The 22,149-nt window shown below is 38.3% G+C and overlaps 1 protein-coding gene across 2 annotated transcripts in view; it reads right to left on the bottom strand.

Moving 5' to 3' along the window:
* Positions 1-22,149, bottom strand: part of LOC142985403 (cytotoxic granule associated RNA binding protein TIA1) — a 196,529-nt gene that overhangs the window by 91,238 nt on the left and 83,142 nt on the right. Inside the window, exon 1 of one of the 2 annotated variants that reach the window (XM_076133538.1) lies at positions 10,598-10,616. The exons of the other annotated variant lie outside the window; for it this stretch is intronic. The gene's annotated coding sequence lies outside the window, so the exon portion shown is untranslated. Of the gene's footprint in view, positions 1-10,597; positions 10,617-22,149 lie in introns of those variants that run through there. 2 annotated transcript variants of the gene reach the window in all.

Here is a 22,149-nt window from a genome sequence, read left to right on the forward strand (position 1 = left end):
CAAAGTGGTTGAAGTGTTTGTCGTGAACTGTTGTTATGTTGAACAACAAGCGTGACTTGTATCACGAAGACGCTCAGCTCAAACACTGCACCTACATCTATGTAATGTACAAGCTAACACACTTATCGTTTACCGACCGGTGAGTGGAGCTGACTAAGCTTGTTCCTAATGATTTAGCGGTCATACAGTGTTCAAAATTAACTACAACTCATTTATTTATTTTATTTATCTTTCTATATGAACACTAGTTTTTACCATATTTTACACTCACACAGTTTGTTTGAAATAGGGCCAAAAATCACGTTTACATAGATGAAAAAAAAAACAATTACTGATACAACTTACTGATTGATAGCCTAAATAATACTGCGGCTAGTATCTTTAGCCTAAAAAAGGGCCAGTATTTTAACCGTATTCAATATATTTTTTTTTTTTTTTTTTTAAGTCATTTATTCATATAAAATACAAAATATTGTTTTGCATGTATTCTCCTCGCCAAGCTACACAGCTTGTTGGCGAGATACGCTCGTTTACATTATATTATTATGTACATGTATGCATGCATTATGTTTAAAAATGGAAAAATTAATAAAGTTCTTATACTTATCTAAATATTATAGTTACAACTAAACAAACATTACAATCAAAGCTTTCTTTCTCTTACTATCGTTTGCTCACGGCCATGAACTTCACTTATAGTGACGTCTTTATTACCTAGCAATAAGTCCCTGAGCTTTGTTTTTATACAATCTTTACTTAACCTAGGTTCTGCTCTGAGCAGTTCAAAGTTATTAAATAATTTAGGAACTATATATTCAGACAATCTCTCTCCATAGTAATTAATAATTTTTGGTACGACTAACTTTCCCTCCCTGACAGATCTAGTTTTATATGGGTTATCTTTTTTTATTTTATATTCGTCTGTATAATAGTGTTCTATTGCAATTAAAAAGTTAACTTTTAGATCTATTGGTAATATTTTAATAATGGGATACAATAGTTCATATTGATTGTTACACAAGGTTTTGACATTTTTACTGACCAGAGATTTAATTAAGCTAGTTTGTATACATTTTATTTCTCTTAAATATGAAATAAATGTCCTCCCATATATACTAAGACCATAACTAAGTATTGAGTCAGCGAGGGCATAATATATCATCTTTAATGTTTGTGTGTTAACCACATGTTTCAGGGCATAGAATTTACTTACCACTGATCTAAGTCTATTGCATACATTACTGACATGTGATTTCCAGTTAAAATTCTTATCAATAGCCAATCCTAAATAAGTGAATGTGTCTACTAATTGTATACTACTACACTTACAGTTTATTTTATTCTCATGCAGACAATGATAAGTGTGTCCAACTATTGACAAATCGCATTTACTGACGGACTTAGCACGCTGGTTGTAGGGCGAGTATATGTGCATACACTTAGTCTTCGCTACATTCAATATAATACCGTTGTCATGTGCCCACTGTGTGACTCTCTCGAAGTCTTTTTGTATGTTCACTTGAGCTTCAGAGAGATCTTTAGATGCAAACAGTAGGCACATGTCATCGGCATACATGTAAACACGACATTTTTTAACAACGTTACACACACTATTTACGTGCATTATATAACCTACTGGTCCAAACACCGACCCGGTTGGCACACCCATATCAACGAGAGCCTCTTCTCCCGCGGTTCCATCGATCACAGTACAAATCTTTCTGTTAGTGAGATAGTTCCTGAACCAGTCGTTTGTGGGCCCACGTATGCCGCACTCATCCATTGCCTGTAGCAATACATCGTAGTCCAACGTATCAAATGCTTTTTTATAGTCTATAAAAAGAGCTAAAACTTGTTTGCCTGAATTAAGACTCTCGTTGATACTGTCCGCAAACCGAGTAAGTGCTGTGACCGTGCTGCGACCCTTCCTGAATCCATGCTGCGCGTCCGATAATATGCTGTTACACTCTAAAAACTGATTAACCTGGCCTACAATAATTTTTTCTACAATTTTATCTAGTACTGACAGTATTGCGATCGGTCTATAGTTTACATATTCTAGATGACTTCCACCCTTGTACAGAGGTCGGATAATTGCGTATTTTAATTGATCCGGGTAGACAGCTTGACTCATACACATGTTAATAAAGTGCGCAACTATTGGGCTTAATTTTTTATTTAAGTATTTAATATCCTGCACTCTTATTTTATCAATTCCCGGAGCTTTTTCTGTAGACAATGCATTAATCACTTTCTCTATATCTGCTGAGTTAACTTTTTTATATCTAAAACTGACTAGACTAGGATTAACATATGACGACCTCTCTAAGAATGTTGAATTACAATTATGTTTAATATTTTTTATCTCATTAGTAAATGTTCTGGTAAAATTTGTGCAGATGGTTTTCATATTTTCTTGTTGACCCAAATATCTACTAATAACACTGTCTAAGTTACTTTTATCTCGCCCAAGCCATGAATTTATATTTGCCCATATCTTTCGGTAATCACCGTTACACTTTTGTATTTCCGATTGCCTATATTTATGTTTAGCTTCATTCACTAGTTTATTAACCTTATTTCTGAATCTCGTATAATCTAATCGTTTATTCATATCCCTGGGAGACTGTTTCCAAATTCTAAATAAATAATCTCTTCGTTTTAACATATTGAACAAATATCTGTCAACCCACGGCTGTGTATGTCGTTTATTGTTTACCGGCACCAAAATAGTACTGTCTTTATATATATTATCGAACACCGTAAATAACTTTTGATATAACACCATAGGACAGTCAATTGAAAGTAATTGCATCCAGTCGTAATTGTCGAACTTTTGTATAACAGTTTTATCACATATCACTTCCTTCACACTATTTCCACCGTGTTTGTTTACATTATTAGTGCACTGTCCGAAGTCTAAAGATATTCCAATTGCGTGATGATCCGATAAATGCGTTTCAAGGACGAAAGCCGCGGAGGTCATGTTGCTATTATTATATCTAAGTGCCAACAGTTAAATCATATTTTACAGCGAGTTTTGGCGCCACACTCGGACGTTTGACAATTGGCTGGCGGCCATTTTGTCGTAACCGTCAGATGAACATTCAATAAAGAGTCGCTGAGAAATTTGTGATGTTAGAAAAACTCATATATGTATGTACAGACACTGTGTGTAACAGCACAGCGCCGCTTGTACCGCGCGTGTGTCCGCACACACACCGACTGTCAACTATGTATGCACGTGACAGTGTGTGTCTGTACTGTCATAGTGTCTGACACGCACACGCACTGTACATATGTACAGACACTGTGTGTAACAGCACAGCGCCGCTTGTACCGCGCGTGTGTCCGCACACACACCGACTGTCAACTATGTATGCACGTGACAGTGTGTGTCTGTACTGTCATAGTGTCTGACACGCACACGCACTGTACATATGTACAGACACTGTGTGTAACAGCACAGCGCCGCTTGTACCGCGCGTGTGTCCGCACACACACCGACTGTCAACTATGTATGCACGTGACAGTGTGTGTCTGTACTGTCATAGTGTCTGACACGCACACGCACTGTACATATGTACAGACACTGTGTGTAACAGCACAGCTCCGCTTGTACCGCGCGTGTGTCCGCACACACACCGACTGTCAACTATGTATGCACGTGACAGTGTGTGTCTGTACTGTCATAGTGTCTGACACGCACACGCACTGTACATATGTACAGACACTGTGTGTAACAGCACAGCTCCGCTTGTACCGCGCGTGTGTCCGCACACACACCGACTGTCAACTATGTATGCACGTGACAGTGTGTGTCTGTACTGTCATAGTGTCTGACACGCACACGCACTGTACATATGTACAGACACTGTGTGTAACAGCACAGCGCCGCTTGTACCGCGCGTGTGTCCGCACAGACGCCGACTGTCAACTATGTATGCACGTGACAGTGTGTGTCTGTACTGTCATAGTGTCTGACACGCACACGCACTGTACATATGTACAGACACTGTGTGTAACAGCACAGCTCCGCTTGTACCGCGCGTGTGTCCGCACACACACCGACTGTCAACTATGTATGCACGTGACAGTGTGTGTCTGTACTGTCATAGTGTCTGACACGCACACGCACTGTACATATGTACAGACACTGTGTGTAACAGCACAGCGCCGCTTGTACCGCGCGTGTGTCCGCACAGACGCCGACTGTCAACTATGTATGCACGTGACAGTGTGTGTCTGTACTGTCATAGTGTCTGACACGCACACGCACTGTACATATGTACAGACACTGTGTGTAACAGCACAGCTCCGCTTGTACCGCGCGTGTGTCCGCACACACACCGACTGTCAACTATGTATGCACGTGACAGTGTGTGTCTGTACTGTCATAGTGTCTGACACGCACACGCACTGTACATATGTACAGACACTGTGTGTAACAGCACAGCTCCGCTTGTACCGCGCGTGTGTCCGCACACACACCGACTGTCAACTATGTATGCACGTGACAGTGTGTGTCTGTACTGTCGTAGTGTCGTTCCGGCAGGAGACTTTTGCCCAGCAGTGGGACAGTAATGGGTTAATTATTAGTATGACGCGACAAAGAGACAAGGTCGAGCTGTCTGGTCAATTCCCCAAGCACACATTTACTAGCATAAAACTGGGTTATTTTATCAAATAATGAATTTTGTTAAAAGTATTATAGTGAAAGAATAATTTGTTATATTTAACCGACTTATAATAGCCATAACCAGTTGCGCTCACCAGTCGGTAAACGATCTCTGGGTTAAGCAAACCTTGCCGCGGTCATTCCTTAGATGCGTGACCGCATAGTGGTATTTGAGCTGGGCGTTTCCGCGCTTCAGAATGCACGTAAAAAGTCGGTCCCGGTTGTTGTCTACTAAGATAACAGTCGTTAAGCCACATCAAAGGCCTTGCTTGAACAACTTTGACACTAGGTTGACCACTAACCATACGACAAACAAACGATGCGGATATTCCGCGTATGGGAATTTCCGCAACATTTCTACGGGCGTGTTAGCGCAAACCTAAACTCGCGAGCGGCTTCAATAATCCGCGTTTCGTTTGGCTTTCAAAGCGCTCCATTAAAAATCTAGGTCGAATGCATTAATGTGTATCGAGTTTGGCTCTGTCGTGTTTCTGAAACCACTAGTATACGACTGAAAAGGGACTTTAACACTAGTTTAATATCAGCTTAGCCTTTCTTCCAAGCTATGTTGGAGTCAGCCGGTCCCACCGGATGCAGCTGAATACCAGTATTTTATGCAGAGACTGTCTATCTGACCTCCACAACACAGTTACCTGGGATTTAACACGATACCCTTCGGTAAGACTGGTTGTCAGACTGTCAAGCTTCTGACTACTGTTAACGACTGTCAAAGATCTTCGAAATTGGCAGCCGGGACCCACAATTTAACGTGCCTTCCGAAACACGGAGTAACTCCATATGTATGAGATGGTCACCCATCTACAGAACAACCTCGGCAAGCGTGGCTTAACCTCCGAGATCGATACCCGCGGCCACCACCACTATATGAACAGAAAAGGGACTTTAACACTAGTTTTCAGGAATGAAAAGACAACTCCCGCTGTAAGAAATTCTCACGTGTCCCGGAGACTTTTACAAATATACAAACAACGGACACAAAGTATAACCAGACATGAAGCAACTATTTGTGGATCGCACAATTACTTGCATTGTGTGGTAGTCAAACCCACGACATTTTAACCCAATGGCAAGTGGTGACCTTAACCACTGCGCAAAGGAGGCAGCCAAATTCTATTTTTCATAGCCAGTTGCACTGATCGGTGAATTCGATAAATGTTCAAATGTTTCGTTTGAATTTAGCAACCGTGGTCATACTATAGATGGGTGACCGCATAGTGGTATTTGAACTGAGTGGATCCGTAGACACGTAAAAAGTCAGTCCCTTTTTTTCCTACCAAGATAACAGTCGTTAAGCCACGTCAAAGGCCTTTCGGGCTTGAACAAAGACACTAAGTTGACAACTATACGACGAATAAATTCACAAAAAATTGTTCTAGTCTGATAAATTTTCATAATAAATTTATAATATTAGAACAAAATGAAGAAATATTGGAAACCAATAAATTTTGTTTCCCGTCGTCGATAGATTGAATCAAGATCGTAGCACGTTGCTACGGAAATCGTAGCAGACGTCGTAGCGCTTCGTAGAGCTTGTAGCATTTCGTAGCAGCCGTAGACTTTTGAAACATTAGAAAGATTTTTTAATTTCTTTCGTATGGTTATTGGTCAACCTAGTGTCAAACCTGTTCTAGCCTTGGATATAATTGCTGTACATCGTATAGTCATACTTGTAGCCAGTTACTAATGTACATTTTTATAATTTTTTGTATGGTTAGTAGTCAATCTAGTGTCAAAGTTGTTGAAGCCTTTGTTGACTAACCAGGAACGTATTTTATGGCTAAAACGCTCAGCTCAAATTCTACTTAAAAAATAACCACTTTAAAGGTCTTATTCATTCTCATCCTTCCATCTATCTATCGTATGGTTAGTGATCAACCTAGTGTCAAAGTTGTTCAAGCCGCCTGAAGGCCTTTGACATGGCTTTACGACTGTTATCTTAATTGACAACAACCGGGACCGACTTTTTACGTGCCTTCCGAAGCACGGAGACGTTCAGTTCAAATACCACTATGCGGTCACCCATCTAAAGAATGACCGCGCCAACGGTTGCTTAACCCACAGATCGTTTACCGACCGGTGAGCACAACTTCCCTTGCTACATTCACATCCATACATCTTGTCATACAGAACAGTAATTTGTTCAAATACGTTGATTGATAAATTACGTTTTAATTAATTAATGCTCTAGTTGGTAGTTAATTTTGCGCATGCGTGGCTGCAGCGCAAGTCCTGGCGTGAGTTTGATTTTCGTGTCATGACTTTAAACCTACATATATTCAAATAATTAAATATAACTCATTAATGTCCCACTGGGCAAGGGTCTCCTCTTGTAATGAGGGAGAGGCTAGGCCTTGATTCCACCACGCTGGCCAGTTTCAGGTTAGGGACTTTGCATACCTTCAAGAACTGTTCTAAAGAACTCTCAGGCATGCAAGGTTGCATCACGATGTTTTCCTTCACCGTTGTAACAAGTGATAATTATTTCTAATCCTACTAATATTATAAATGCGAAAGTTAGTAAGAATGTTTATATAGATGTTTGTTACTATTTTACGCAAATACTACGGAACCAATTACCATAAAATTTGGTATGTAGGTAGCTGAAGACCCAGAATAACACAACATAGGCTCTATATCCCGGGTTTTCACGCCGACGAAGTCGCGGGCGGCTTCTAGTATACACTTACAGCTTTTTATATTAGCAGTTGTTATATTATGTCCTAATATTAAGCCTGGTTATTACAAAAGCTGGCTTTATTTCCCCTTTACTAAAAGCTTAACCATGCTTTATAAAAATGCCGTAAAAACATGTGACTATAACCTTTTAGTATTAAAAAGGCTGCAGTCCAGTGAACATCCTTTATACATACGCCCTTTTAGTATTAAAGGTACGTTTTATTCGCAGTCTATGTGACAAAATGACATACACACAAACATAATATCACGCTAGTTAAATTAAATATCATTGGACAACTCACACACGGTCATTTGATTTCAAACTAAGCACAGCTTGTACTGTAACCAGATAACTGATAAACATACTTATATACTTGTAAATACATACTTATATAGATACATTAACAACCAGGCTCAGAACAGATACTCGTGCTCATCACACAAATATTTGCCCCGGGTGGGATTCGACACACACGGCGCTACGGTTATTGCGGCACGTTAATCAATTTAGGTACTTCTTTCATATTATTATGGCTAGTAGTCAACCTAGTGTCAAAATAGGCGAAGTGTTTGTGGTGAACTGTTGTTATGTTAAACAACAAGCGTGACTTGTATCACGGAGACGCTCAGCTCAAACACTGCACCTACATCTATGTAATGTACAAGTTAACACACTGATCGTTTACCGTTGAGTTTTATTGTCATACTCAGTGGGTAAGGTGTCAGTGTTTTGTATGTCATAGCTCCAAGTGTGTAGGATTTACACTCGAAAGTAATTTTGTATGATACTTTGTAGATCTTTTGTTTCTTAGTTGATATTTAACTAATATAAAACTTTATTCAAATTTGATTCAGATTTGAAGAGCAGTTTTCGAGATATTCTTAAAAATGAGTTGCTTTGTATGCATTGATAATATCATCACGTTTTTCAATATTTTACTATGAAGGCGGTTTTTTATGATTGTATAAATAAATAATGTAATAATAAGTAATTTTAGGCAACATCATGTCTTTATCGTATGGTTTGTGGTCAACCTAGTGTCAAAGTTGTTCAAGCCGAATGCCTTAGACGTGGCTTAACGACTGTTATCTTTATAGACATCAACCGGGACCGATTTTACGTGCCCTCTACATAGATGTCCAGTTCAAATACCACAGTTCGGTCACCCATATATGTAATGACCGCGCCCAGGTTTGCTTAACCCACAGATCGTTTACCGACCGGTGAGCGCAACTGGCTATGGGCGCGTCCAACACAGTGATCAAGTGACACTTTACATTACTTCAACAACTGTTTAAACAACTCTCACACATGTCATCGCTCATGATGTTTTCCTTCACCGTTATAACAAGTGGTTTATTTCTAAATACTTTTGCCCGCGACTTCGTTTTGCGTGGTTTGTGACTTAGGACATAATTTTCATGCAAACTTTCATCCCCTATTTTACCTCCTTTGGGTAGAATTGATCAAAATCCTTTCTTAGCGGATGACTACGTCATAACATCTACCTGCATGCCAAATGTCAGCTCGATCCGTCCAGTGGTTTGTACTGTGCGTTGATAGATCACTATGTCAGTCAGTCACCTTTGAGTTATATATATTTAGATATACACATCACTTGTAAAAGTCATTGGTGTGTTAAAATTCCACTTATACGGAGAAAAGCTTGTTTATATATATATATTCGCTTAGCCTTTGTTCCAAACTATGTTGGAGTCGGCTTCCAGTCTCACCGGATGCAGCTGAATACCAGTATTTTACATGGAGAGACTGCCTATCTGACTTGTCAGACTTTCAAGCTTCTGACTACTGTTAACGACTGTCAAAGATCTTCGAAAATGACAGCCGGGACCCACAATTTAACGTGCCTGAAACAGGGAGGAACTCGATAGGTATAAGATGGTCACCTAAGCTTGTCTATCATCTATCTACATATATACCTAAATGTACTAACAACCCGCCCCGGCTGCGCCCGGCTTAAACAGTGATTTTACTACAAAACCTTTACAACTTTTACCCATAAACGTTCCCTATTGAATCACCCTATCTATTAAAGAAAACTGCATCAAAATCCGTTGCGTAGTTATAAAGATGTAAGCATACATACATACAGACATACGGACAGACGCGGGAAGCGACTTTGCTTTATACTATGTAGTTGAATTAATTACCAAAATGTATGTATACCCATAACTTTTGACCAAATAAACTAAATTGGATTATTTTTTAATGTTTGTTAGTGATGGGATCGATAGGATTGAAATTCCCACGGGATTGGAGTCAATGAGATAGAATAGTACTAGTCCCGGACGAAACCGGGCCCTTGCGTTAGTTGTTAAATAAATTGATTTCATATAATTGTTTTTAGATTCATAAATAGTTATTTATTACGGTAGTTAAAGAATAGGAAAGCTATTAATATTGCTGTGTCGTTTGCTATGAAATTTGCATTTAAAGACACGCTGTCTAGTTAATATTGTAGCCAAACATGAAGGCTTTAGAATTCGCAAAATGGACGCTGGTATTATAACATAATTTATTTTTACTCTATTTTGCTATTTTTCTAGTAAAAAAATGTAATTATATTACTTAAATGTATTAAAATTACTATAAAATTATGTACCTAATTAATACACTTATATCTAAAAGACACACAAAGCGAAGCGAAAATAAAACAAGAATCCAAAAAAAAAAACAACCTGTATATTTTACAAAAAAAATCACAATCACTTACAAAAAAATAATATTCACATCACATTTAAAGAATAATCGAATGTTAAATTTCGTAATTCGAATATCCTGTTAAAAAAAAAACAAAAGCAGAATCCAAGATGGCTACTGGTTTGGAATTGATAGTAGTTGTTACCTTACTGCGCCTGGTGCATGCCGAACAAAGGATTTCCACCATTCCCTACAAAAAGAGCATTTCCCCACAAAATTACCCGAAAAACCGTCACAAAATATATTTATTTTATCAACCACCAGCCTCAAAAGACTATTTCCAATGCCTTTTTTCCACGCAATTTAAAAAAAAAGCCACAATCCATCCGCGCTCTTTTGTTCTCCGAATTGAAAGTCGAAAAATCGTTTGAAAACGTCAAATTAACTGTCAAAATTTATTTTTAATGGATCGTTTATTAAATAAATTATCGATTTATGTATTATTTTATATTATTTTTGATGATTTTTTTATTATTTTCCCGGGTTACACGATACGGTACCGTCTTTGCGAGAGTCCGTCGAAACACTGCCTGCAGACTAAGGCCCTGTATGCATTGATTGGGCGTAGCTTACAACTGTAGTGCTTACTCTTTCACTCTCGTATATCTTGCGTCCCTCTCGCACTTGTAGTTCAGCCGTGCTTAAGCGAAATTTGGCTTCGACAAACCGTGTTTCTCAACTGTGAAGCAAATTAAATATTATTTTTTTTTACTTTGATCGATTTACTGAGTTTGTCAAAGTGGTTCGTGGATTTGCGTGTTTTCAAAGCTATGTCAATAATTTTTGATGTATTTTACTTTCGACATTGGTCCCTGCCTACCCCGACGGGAATTAGGCGTGATTTATTCATGTATGTATAAAGTAGTGTAGCAGTATGTAGTGTATCTGACTGCTGAGCATGAGGATTCGTTTTCGATTCCCGGGTCGGCCGAAGTAGTATTTTTCTAATTTATTTTAGAATATTTCTCAATAGCAGATCATAGTCTTGTAACGTGTTTTGTAAATAGTAATAAGTTCTCTTAATATAGAAATACGGTGTATTGTCGTCATAGTATCTTATTTTTGTTGACATCAAATGAGTGCCTAAGAAAATGTTTAAGTCTGTAATAATTACAATTTCTACATAGGCTGAGCATTTTAGATGAACCTTTTACGAGTACAAGTTAAATATGTTTTCGTAAACCCAGGCAACTACCCACCTAATTATAAATTGATAATATACATCATTTTGACAGTCACAACTTTCAGCCGTCACATACATGAAATTTATTTTCCTTCCCGTTATATCACGTAATCATTATTTATAATACATCACTTGGAATATTTACTCTTCTTCTTATCGTATGGTTAGTGGTCAACCTAGTGTCAAAGTTGTTCAAGCCCGAAGTCCTTTGACGTGGCTTAACGACTGTTATCTTAATTGACTACAACCGGGACCGACTTTTTACGTGCCCTCCAAAGCACGGAGACGCGCAGCTCAAATACCACTATGCGGTCACCCATCTACGAAATGACCGCGCCAAGGTTTGCTTAACTCACAGACCGTTTACCGACCGGTGAGCGCAACTGACTATATACCTCATCACGTTGTAATAACAATTTAAAGATGGACGCTTATATTCAGCCAAATTAACATATAAACAAACAAACGAACCCACATTTCAACATAAAATTGTAACCTACAAAAAATCTTTGAGAATCACTGCCCATTGCGTTTTCTGCGAGGGTATAAGCAGAACTGTAAAGGCCACTCGTACTAACTAACTAATCATCACGGTATAATTCCTATAGGGGCTGGCAGATACATATCTGTCAAAAAAAGACATTTTGAAAAACTTGTTTGATGAAAAAAGACTGAGAATAACTCCATCTACCGGGAAAATTTGGAACTAAATTTCTTTTCATTGAAAATTTGTGTTGCTTTTTGTTAATTGATAGTACTGTATTGTGAATGGTATATAATAAATGTATTAGGTTATTATTTAACATAAAAAAGAGTTTCTTTTATAATTCATTAATTTAAGCTTGCAAGGTTTCATCCCGATGTTATTACTGTATTATTATTTGATTAATATATTTGTAGAGTTCTTTAGAACAGTTCTTGTAGGTATGCAAAGTCCCCAACCTGCACTTGGCTGGCGTGGTGGACTAAAGGCCTTGCCCTCTCTCTTTAATGTCCCACTGCTGGGCAAGGGTCTCCTCCCGTAATGAGGGAGGGGTTATACATTGAGTCTGCTAATCTGGCCTAGTGTGGGTTGGGAACTTTTCACACAGTTAAATAACTGTTTTAAAGAACTCTCAGGCATACTTGTAGCACGATCTTTCTTCCAACTATGTTGGAGTCGACTTCCATTCACACCGGATGCAGCTGAATACTAGTATTTTACATAGAGCGACTGTCTATCTGACTTCCACAACACAGATACTTGGGTTATAACACGATACTCACAAGACTGGTTGCCAGACTTTCAAGCTTCTGACTACTGTTAACGACTGACACAAAGATCTTGGATAATGACAGCCAGGACCCACAATTTAACGTGCCTCGTTTCTTAAAGTTTGAAAATCAAAAAATATCAATTTAAAATATAAAATCTTTGTAATCAGAAGTAAAATGTTCAACTCATCTCAGTAAGAAATAAATAAGAATCCATCACGCTAGCCAAAATGGGTATTGGCAGAGTTCCCAGTATCTAGATTTGTGGCTCTCTTTATAGAGTAAGTTAAAAACTAGAATCTATGCAATTTCCTATTTACAGTATTGGTTTGATATTGAAAAAGTTAATTGAAAATATATCCTTCGAAATCTTATAAGTACTACTTTCATCCGACTTCAAAAAAGGAGGTTTGCAATTCGTCAATTATTGTATCACACACATTTTTATTTCTGCTTTATTTATTTTTTTAAAGAAACCTCCCGCACTAATTGTTGCTCTTGTATCGCGGGGACTTTTACAAACATACAAACAACAGACACAAAGTACAACCAGACACGAAATATTATTTGTGACTCGCACGTTTCTTTCCAACGCTTAACCACTGTTATCTTAATAGACAACAACCGGAAACGAATTTTTACGTGCCCTCCGACGGAGACGCCCAGTTCAAATACCACTATGCGGTCACCCATCTATTTACTGACCGCGGCGAGGTTTGCTTAACCCATAGATCGTTTGTCCACCGGTGAGCGCAAGTGGCTATAAGCGTCTGTTTATCAGTCATTTGGTTACCATAGTAAAGCTCTGCTTAGTTCGCAATCAAATGACCGTGTGTGAGTTGTCCAATATTTATCATTATTAGTTTAGATGATATTTTTTGCGGGCATAGCCAGCGGCTGATGTTGTAGATAAAATCGCCCTTAGCCAAAATAAAACGGTACTTGAGAAGCTTCGAGTATGTGCAGATATGGTCAGCGTTCTATATTATTGTACTGTCATCGAAATTGAAGAACACTGCAGTTTTATCGAATACAAGCTGACCCGAGCAACTTCACTTGCACCACATAAGAGAGAATGGGTCATAATTGCCCGTTTTTGTGACATTTTTCGTTGCTACTCTGCTCCTAATGGCCGAAGCATGGTGTTATATAGCCTAAAGCCTTCCTCGATAAATGGTCTATTCAACACAAAAATATATTTTCAATTCGAACGAGTAGTTCCTGAGATTAGCGCGTTAAAAGTAACAAACTCTTCAGCTTTATAATATTAGTATAGATTTCTTAAGAGGGTTTGAATTCAGGTGAAAGGTCTTACACTATAGTCTTAAAAACTTATTATAAGTTGGTATCTTCCACGCAAATGATCGACGGTTCGAACCCGAGGCAACACACCAATGACTTTTTCAAGTTATGTGTGTATTAGAAATAAATTTAATTATCACTTATTCCAACGGTGAAGGAAAACATCGTGATGCAACCTTGCATGCCTGAGAATTCGTTAGGACAGTTCTTGAAGGTATGCGAAGTCCCCAAACCGCAGTTGGCCTCAAGGCCTTAGTGCGAAGAAACCCTTGCCCAGCAGTAGGACATTAACGGGTTAATTTTATTTTTTATTTATTTATATGATAAATGAGTGAACAAGTTTGTATGGATCGTATCCATCGAGCTTTTTGTTCTCTGCCTACCTCTATGTGAAACAGGCGTGATTTTATGTACATATGTATGTATTATATTAAATCAAGTTATAAGCCAAACAATATTGTTCCTGAGCCCTCGAACTGGATACTTGCTAATAAAAATATATAAAAAGTTCCTAATACATTTGTAGAGATAGCAAAACAAAGATAGGTTTATAACTACACCATCCCTTTTAGTACTAGCTGACCCTGAAATTTATGAAATAAAGCATAAGTATTTGACTTTGACTTTGACTTTATTAGCTGCAGGCATGAGCTGATAAGACTGGCTGTGAGCGCCTCCAATATATTATCCGATAATCTATTCCTCTTATCCTCTAATAGCGTCTTCTCATATAGAACTACTAGCTGACCCCCGCAACTTCGTTTGCGTCACATAAGAGAGAATAAGTCAAAATTTTCTACGTTTTTGTAACATTTTTCACTGGTACGAGTACTCTGCTCCTATAGATCGTAGCGTGATGATATGTAGCTGAAAGAATTTTTCAAATCGGACCAGTAGTTCCTGAGATTAGCGCGTTCAAACAAACAAACTCTTCAGCTTTATAATATTAGTATAGAATCGGTTACCATAGCACAAGCTCTGCTTAGTTTGTAATCAAATGACCGTGTGTGAGTTGTTCAAAATATTTATTTTTCATGTCATCAAATGTTTCATCGCACATTTTGCTTTAAAGTGAACTTGTTAGGTTATGAAATATAGTTCCAATTTCTCTCACTACGCGGCGTTGAAGTCGATTTAGGTCAGTACTAGTTATTTAACCCGCTAATTGGCTAACGATGTAAAAACTGGTCGTATTTGAGCGAACGAACACAATATTATTGTAAACGGAGCCAGTTGCGGGCATAGGGCTAAATAGGGGGTTTTGGCTTAAAATAATTTAGTTTTATACACTGTACTACGGTATTTAAGTAAATAAATTAATATAACCTTAATTAATGTCCTCCTAGCCGATAACTTGATACAAAGTCAGTTTAATTGAAACTGGCTAACGGTGCAAGACTTTCCTTATAGTGTACAAGTGTGAGCACAATACTCAGGTAGTCTCTATATTTCATTCACTCCTATAGTACAGTGTGACGGATAACTGACACGACCAGTAAGAGGTCAGGCTCAGGACCGACGGCGGCACGTCATATGCTCTCTGAGACACGGAACTCAGAGTAATCTTTGAGGGTTGTCTCGTCAAAGAGAATCAAACATAATACATGTACATTGTACATACTCACAAACTTTCGCATCACTACATATTATAAAGCAAAGTCGCTTGCCACGTCTGTTCCTATGTCTGTATGTATGTATGTATGTATTCTTACATCTTTAAAACTACGCAACGCATTTTGATGCATTTTTTTATAGATAGAGTGATTCAAGAGGAAAATTTAATGTGTAGAAGTAGTAAAGGATTATTGGTATAATAACTGTTTAAACAGGAAAGAACACGAAGCCGGGGTGAGCCGCTAGTGTATAATATTAGTAGGATTTTTTGTCGACGCTCCATACATCCTTCTACTTTCAGTATTATTAAACACAGAAACAATCTACGCAAACAGTTTTTAATATAGCCATGTAGGAGATAATCTTGTGTTCACATCTTTTCTGAAGACTAAAATTAAACGCGGATAAATGGCTACACATCCTACCTTTAGGTAGAATTTAGTAAAAAAAAAGACAACTCCCGCACTAAGAATTGCTCTTGTGTCGCGGGGGCTTTTACAAACATACAAACAACGGACAAAACGCACAACCAGACCCGAAACAATTGTTTGTGGATCGCACAAATAATTGTTCCGTGTGGGAATCGAACCCACGACCTCTAGACGCAATGGTAGCCGTGTGGTAAACTTAATCACTGCGCTACGGAGTCAGTCAAAATAGAGATACATAATATACAACCCTTTACTGTCCCACTGCTGGGCAAGGGTCTCCTCCCATAATGAAGGAGGTGTTAGGCCTTGAGCCCACCACACACACAAAGAAAGCCACTTGGTATGACCCTTACAAACTTGCCTTGCCTTATTCACATCCATATCAGCCAGATTTTCAAATGGAGATTATTTGTATTTAAACGATTTAACAAAAGAAACAATCGAAAAAGAGAATTTTTAATTGTATTTTTTTCCATAAAATTTCACCCTCCGGGCTCGGGAGTTGGTTTTTTGATCTCAAATAGATGTCAGAGACATTCAGCGTGTGAGGCAATTTAATTATAAATTATAAATTTATCCGACTTTACAAAAAAAGGAGGTTTTTAAGTCGTCTGCATTTTATATGTTTATTACATCATCAGTTTAAATAAGTCCATCCAATTAAAAAAAAATAATGACCTATTACTGTCCCACTGCTGGGCAAGAGTCTCCTCCCGTACTGAGGGAGGGGTTAGGCCTTGAGTCCACCACGCTGGCCAATTGCGGGTAGGGAACTTTGCATACCTTCAAGAACTGTTGTAAAGAACTCTCAGGCATGCAAGGTTGCATCACGATGTTATTATTCACCGTTACAACAAGTGATCATTATTTTTATTAGGTCGGGGAAAAAGTCTTTTCGCATTATAGTATGTATGAACTCGTAATAAAATCTATTTGGCTAGAATCACAAATGAGTATACGGTTCATTAGGTTTCTTTCAGTGAGCTCGTGAGGTACCCAAATATCGAGCTTTTTTGTGTAGAGAAAAGATTTTATTACGAGTTCATACATACTATAATGCGAAAAGACTTTTCCCCGAACTAATAATACACACATCACTTAGAAAAATAATGTATTGGATTCGAACTATCAGACACTTACGTGGGACGGTTAAACCACTCGGATATCACTGCTTTCAGTGGCTGAAAAAACTACCCTTCCGGCTCATTAACTTTACCTTAGCTGTGTAAAAACGATCATTAGAAACCTTTTATGTTATCAGATGATCTCCACTTGATATAAGAACTTCCGAAAAATCTATACTAATATTATAAAGCTGAAGAGTTTGTTTGTTTGAACGCGCTAATCTCGGGAACTACTGGTGCGAATTGAAAAAATATTTTACTGTTGCATAGCTTATTTATTGAGGAAGGCTATAGGCTATACAACATCACGCTACGACCAGCAGGAGCAGAGTATCAGTAAAAAATGTTACAAAAACGGGGAAATATTTGACCCATTCTCTCTTATGTGACGCAAGCGAAGTTGCGCGGGTCAGCTAGTACGTAATAAGGATATTTGGTAGAAGTCATGATAAAAAAAACTATTCAGGATTTTTTAACTTCCTAAAAAGGTGTACACAGATCATCATCAAGCTAGCTTTTCTTCCAACTATGTTGTAGTCGGCTTCCAGTCTCACCGGATGCAGCTGAATACCAGTATTTTACATGCAGCGACTGTCTACCTGACCTCCACAACACAGTTACCTGAATAACACGATACTTCAGGAAGACTGGTTGTCAGACTTTCAAGCTTCTAACTACTGTTAACGACGTTCAAAAATCTTTGAAAATTACAGCCGGGACTCAGAATTTAACTTTCCTTCCGAAACACGGAGGCAATCGATATAACATGGTCACCCATCCATACACCAACCTCAGCAAGCATGGCTTAACCTCGGGTCGACACGCGCGGCTGTTGTTAACTAAGCCACTTTCTACATTAACAAGCGTTATACTTTAAATAAATAAAAAATACAAAAAATCTCAGTATTTCATAAGATATGTTGATAATTAGTATAAATCTTTGGGCATCGGTTGCCCACGTTGCCCATGTTGCCCACGCCCACGGCTTTAAGCCCAGAAACTCGGATGTTCATGAATTTTATACAACGGTTACCTTGTGTGAGTTTGTTGTGTGGCCCAAGGAGTAAGAGGTAGCGGGTTCGAATATTTAATTGATAAAATATGCAGACATAATATTACACTGTGAAAATGTGGGCAGAGGTGTATGAAATATATATTTATTTTAAACTTCATATACATAGGTGTATATAAGCGGACTTAATGCCATTTTCTACCAGTCTACCTCGGGGTGATGCAGAAACTGAAAGGTGGTAAAAAATAAAACATTTGACCTTTAACAATGTTAGTCTCATGTAATAGGAGGCGAGTCTATTGCCTCTTTCCTTGTTTAAGGTTTTAAAATAGTATACAGTATAAATTACAGTCTGGAGTTTGGTAACGTGTCCGGTATTTGCAGTAATTCAGCATTAAGACATGATAAATTAAATATAAAAATAAATTGTAGGTTAAGTACGTAAACTAAACTTTTAGCAAAACAATTAAGTAATAATAACCCATTAATGTCCCACTGCTGGGCAAGGGTCTCCTCCCGTAATGAGGGAGGGGTTAGGCCTTGAGTCCACCACGCTGGCCAAGTGCGGGTTGGGGACTTTGCATGCCCTCAATAAATGTTTTAAACAAATTTTTAGGCATGCAAGGTTTCCTCACGATGTTTTCCTTCACCGTTGGAGCATATGATAATTATTTCTAATACACACATAACTTCGAAAAGTCATTGGTGTGTTGCCTCGGGTTCGAACCTGCGACCACTGGCGTGGGAGGTGTCAACTTATACCACTCGGCTATCACTGCTTAGCAAAACAATTGCCAAACAAAATTTCATATGTGAGGCAGGAATTTCAGATTTAAAGGATTTTCCCTCGAAAATGATTCCACGGCCTCCATTGTCGCATGCATTAAATCTCCTTTTTTTACTATTTTTCTATTTTCTGATAATAATCTTACAAAGCATGCTACTAAACTTTTATTTTTTAATGCTGTCTTATTTGAAACCTTTCCTTTTTCACAATACTATCCATAATTAATAATAGTCCTAAGAAAAAGTAAAAATCTTTGCGAAGCTCTCTTTAATAAAATCGCTACCCTCTCCGCTTATAACCACGCTGAACTCTCACCCCTCACCCCACGAGGGTAGCAGCGAGGGGTGTGTTTGCCCTCTGATTTCCCAAATGAATCGCCCGCGGGCACCAATACATGCAGAACAGAACCAAGCTTTAAACTCATTAGGTATTATAATTAACAGATTTTTTTTATTTATTTCTTGACTTTATAAAAATGGTTTAATTTTTTTGAAGAGCTCGTGCCTTACTTAACTATAAAAGTGCGGATCGATTTTAAAGGTTAAGCTACGCTGGCCGAGGTTGTTTTGAGGATGGGTGTCTTGACCTTATAAAAGGGGTTATTTTTTTTTGAAGAGCTCGTGGCTTAGTTAACAATATACGTGCGGATTAATCTCTGAGGTTAAGCGCCGCTTGCCGAGGTTGTTCTGTGGATGGGTGACCAGGTTAAGCTACGCTTGCCGAGGTTGTTCTGTGGATGGGTGACCAGGTTTAGCTACGCTTTCCGAGGTTGTTCCGTGAATGGGTGACCAGGTTAAGCTACGCTTGTAGAGGTAGTTCTGTGGGTAATATCGTTTCGGAAGGCACGTTAAATTGTGGGTCTTTGCTGTCATTTTTAAAGATCTTTGACAGTCGTTAACAGTAGTCAGAAGCTTGAAAGTCTGACAACCAGTCTTACTTAGTATCGTGTTATAACCAAGGCAACTGTGTTGTGGAGGTCAGATAAGCACTCGCTTTATGTAAAATACTGGAATTCAACTGCATCTGTAATCAATTTATTGAGAGCATGCAAAGTCCCCAACCCGCACTTGGCCAGGGTGGTGGACTCAATGCCTAACCCCTCCCTCATAATGGGAGGAGACCCTTGCCCAGCAGTGGGACAGTAATGGGTTAAATTTATTTATTTACTACAACTATAAAAACGCGGGTATACCCGCGGTTAAGTACTAGTTAGGATAACTGTTGGTTATCTCTTGGATAACACAGTAAATACAAATTACTGTAAAGTTTCGTTATATTGTAACTAACACAACCTGCAGCGTGTATTGCAACGCACGGCTCGATGTATTCTAGCCGCTTGATACATTCTGACCGGGATTGAAAATTTCTGACTTTGACTACCTATGTAGTAATGGTAGTGTATAACACTGTTGACCACAAGGTCTAAGGTTTGATTTTCGGGTCGAACCAAAATTCTACTGGTCTTTACTAATCTATACTAATATTATAAAGCTGAAGAGTTTGTTTGTTTGTTCGTTTGTTTGAACGCACTTATCTCAGGAACTAATGGTCCGATTTGAAAACCTCTTTTAGTGTTAGATAGCCCATTTATCGAAGGAAGGCTATAAGCTATATATCATCACGCTATGACCAATAGGAGCAGAGTAACAATAAAAAATGTTACAAAAACGGGGAAAATGACCCATTCTCTCTTATGTGACGCCAGCGAAGTTACGCGGGTCAGCTATTTTATCTATATTATGAGATTTTTCCGGAGTTTAGAAACGTGCACGGTGTAAAGCTATAGGCTCAGTTAAGTTTCATCAAATTTTAATTAGGTATAGTAGTTTTGTCGCTAAACATGGCTGTCATGATATTGCGTTGCGATTCTGATATTTCTGGAAAAAGCTCAAACCTTTCCTCGGGACATGATCTATCGTCCCGCTAAAGTTTATCCTATTAGGTTTAGCGTGGAAGCCTAATAGATAGAGTTTATTTATTACTAATATTATAAATGCGAAAGTTTGTAAGGACGTATGTAATGTATGTTAGCCTTTAACGCAAAAACTACTAAACAAATTTGTATAAAATTTGGTACACAGATCTGTACTAATATTATAAAGCAAAAGAGTTCGTTTGTTTGAACGCGCTAATCTTGGGAACTAAGGGTCCGATTTAAAAAAATCTTGTTAGATAGCCCAGCGAGGAAGGCTATAGGCTATATATCATCACGCTACGACCACGTAGGAGCAGGGTACCAGTAAAAAATATTTCAAAAACTCTTACGTGACGCAAGCGAAGTTGCGCGAGTCAGCTAGTAGTTTATAACCTGGATTAACATCTATACTAATCTATACTAATATTATAAAGCTGAAGAGTTTGTTTGTTTGTTTGTTTGAACGCGCTAATCTCGGGAACTACTGGTCCGATTTGAAAAATTATTTCAGTGTTAGACAGCCCATTTATCAAGAAAGGTTATAGGGTATATATCATCACGCTACGACCAATAGGAGCAGAGTACCAGTGAAAAATGTTATAAAAACGGGGAAAATTATGATTCTCTTAAGTGACGCAAGCGAAGTTGCGCGGGTCAGCTAGTATAGGATACTTTTAACCGAGGGAAATCTTTGCACACGGACGAACCCGCGGGTACAAGCTAGTCTTATAAAACGGTCATTTTTGTACCTCGTGACGACAAAGAAATATAAAATTTATTCAAATTTGAACCTAATTAACAAGTAATAAGACTTATTAATACATTTTATTAATATATTCCGTTTGTGTGGATATTGTACAGAGTAGATTTAAAACAGAGGTAAATACAGACTTCCGGTTTCTGAGGTATATTTAGCGGTAGTTTATCTATTCAATAGCGTTTAAACTGATATACAAAAACGCTATTGAGTAGATAAACTACCGTTAAAGGTACTCAGAAACCGGGGTAAGTGCTTCGTGGCGCAGTGGTTAAGGTTCACCACGCACCATTGCGTCGGGAGGTCATGGGTTCGATTCCCATACGGAAAAATTGTTTTTGCGATCCACTAATTTTTTTTTCGGGTCATATTGTACTTTGTGTCCGTTATTTGTATGTTTGTAAAAGTCCCCGCGACACAAAAGCAATTCTTAGTGGCGGAGTTGTCTCTTTAGCAACAAGTCACTGTACAAGAATATCCGTTAAGCAACTCTTAGTGCGGTCATTCTATAGATGGGTGAAAGCATAGTGGTATTTTAGATAAGGCTCTCCGAAGCTGACACGAAAAACTCAGTCCCGATTGTTGTCTACTAAGATAACAGTCGTTCGACCATGCCAAAAGCCAGGGGACTTGAACAACTTTGACACTAGGTTGACCACTAACCATACGATAA

Source organism: Anticarsia gemmatalis, chromosome 30 (assembly GCF_050436995.1).
Source record: "Anticarsia gemmatalis isolate Benzon Research Colony breed Stoneville strain chromosome 30, ilAntGemm2 primary, whole genome shotgun sequence".
Classification (NCBI taxonomy): domain Eukaryota; kingdom Metazoa; phylum Arthropoda; class Insecta; order Lepidoptera; family Erebidae; genus Anticarsia; species Anticarsia gemmatalis.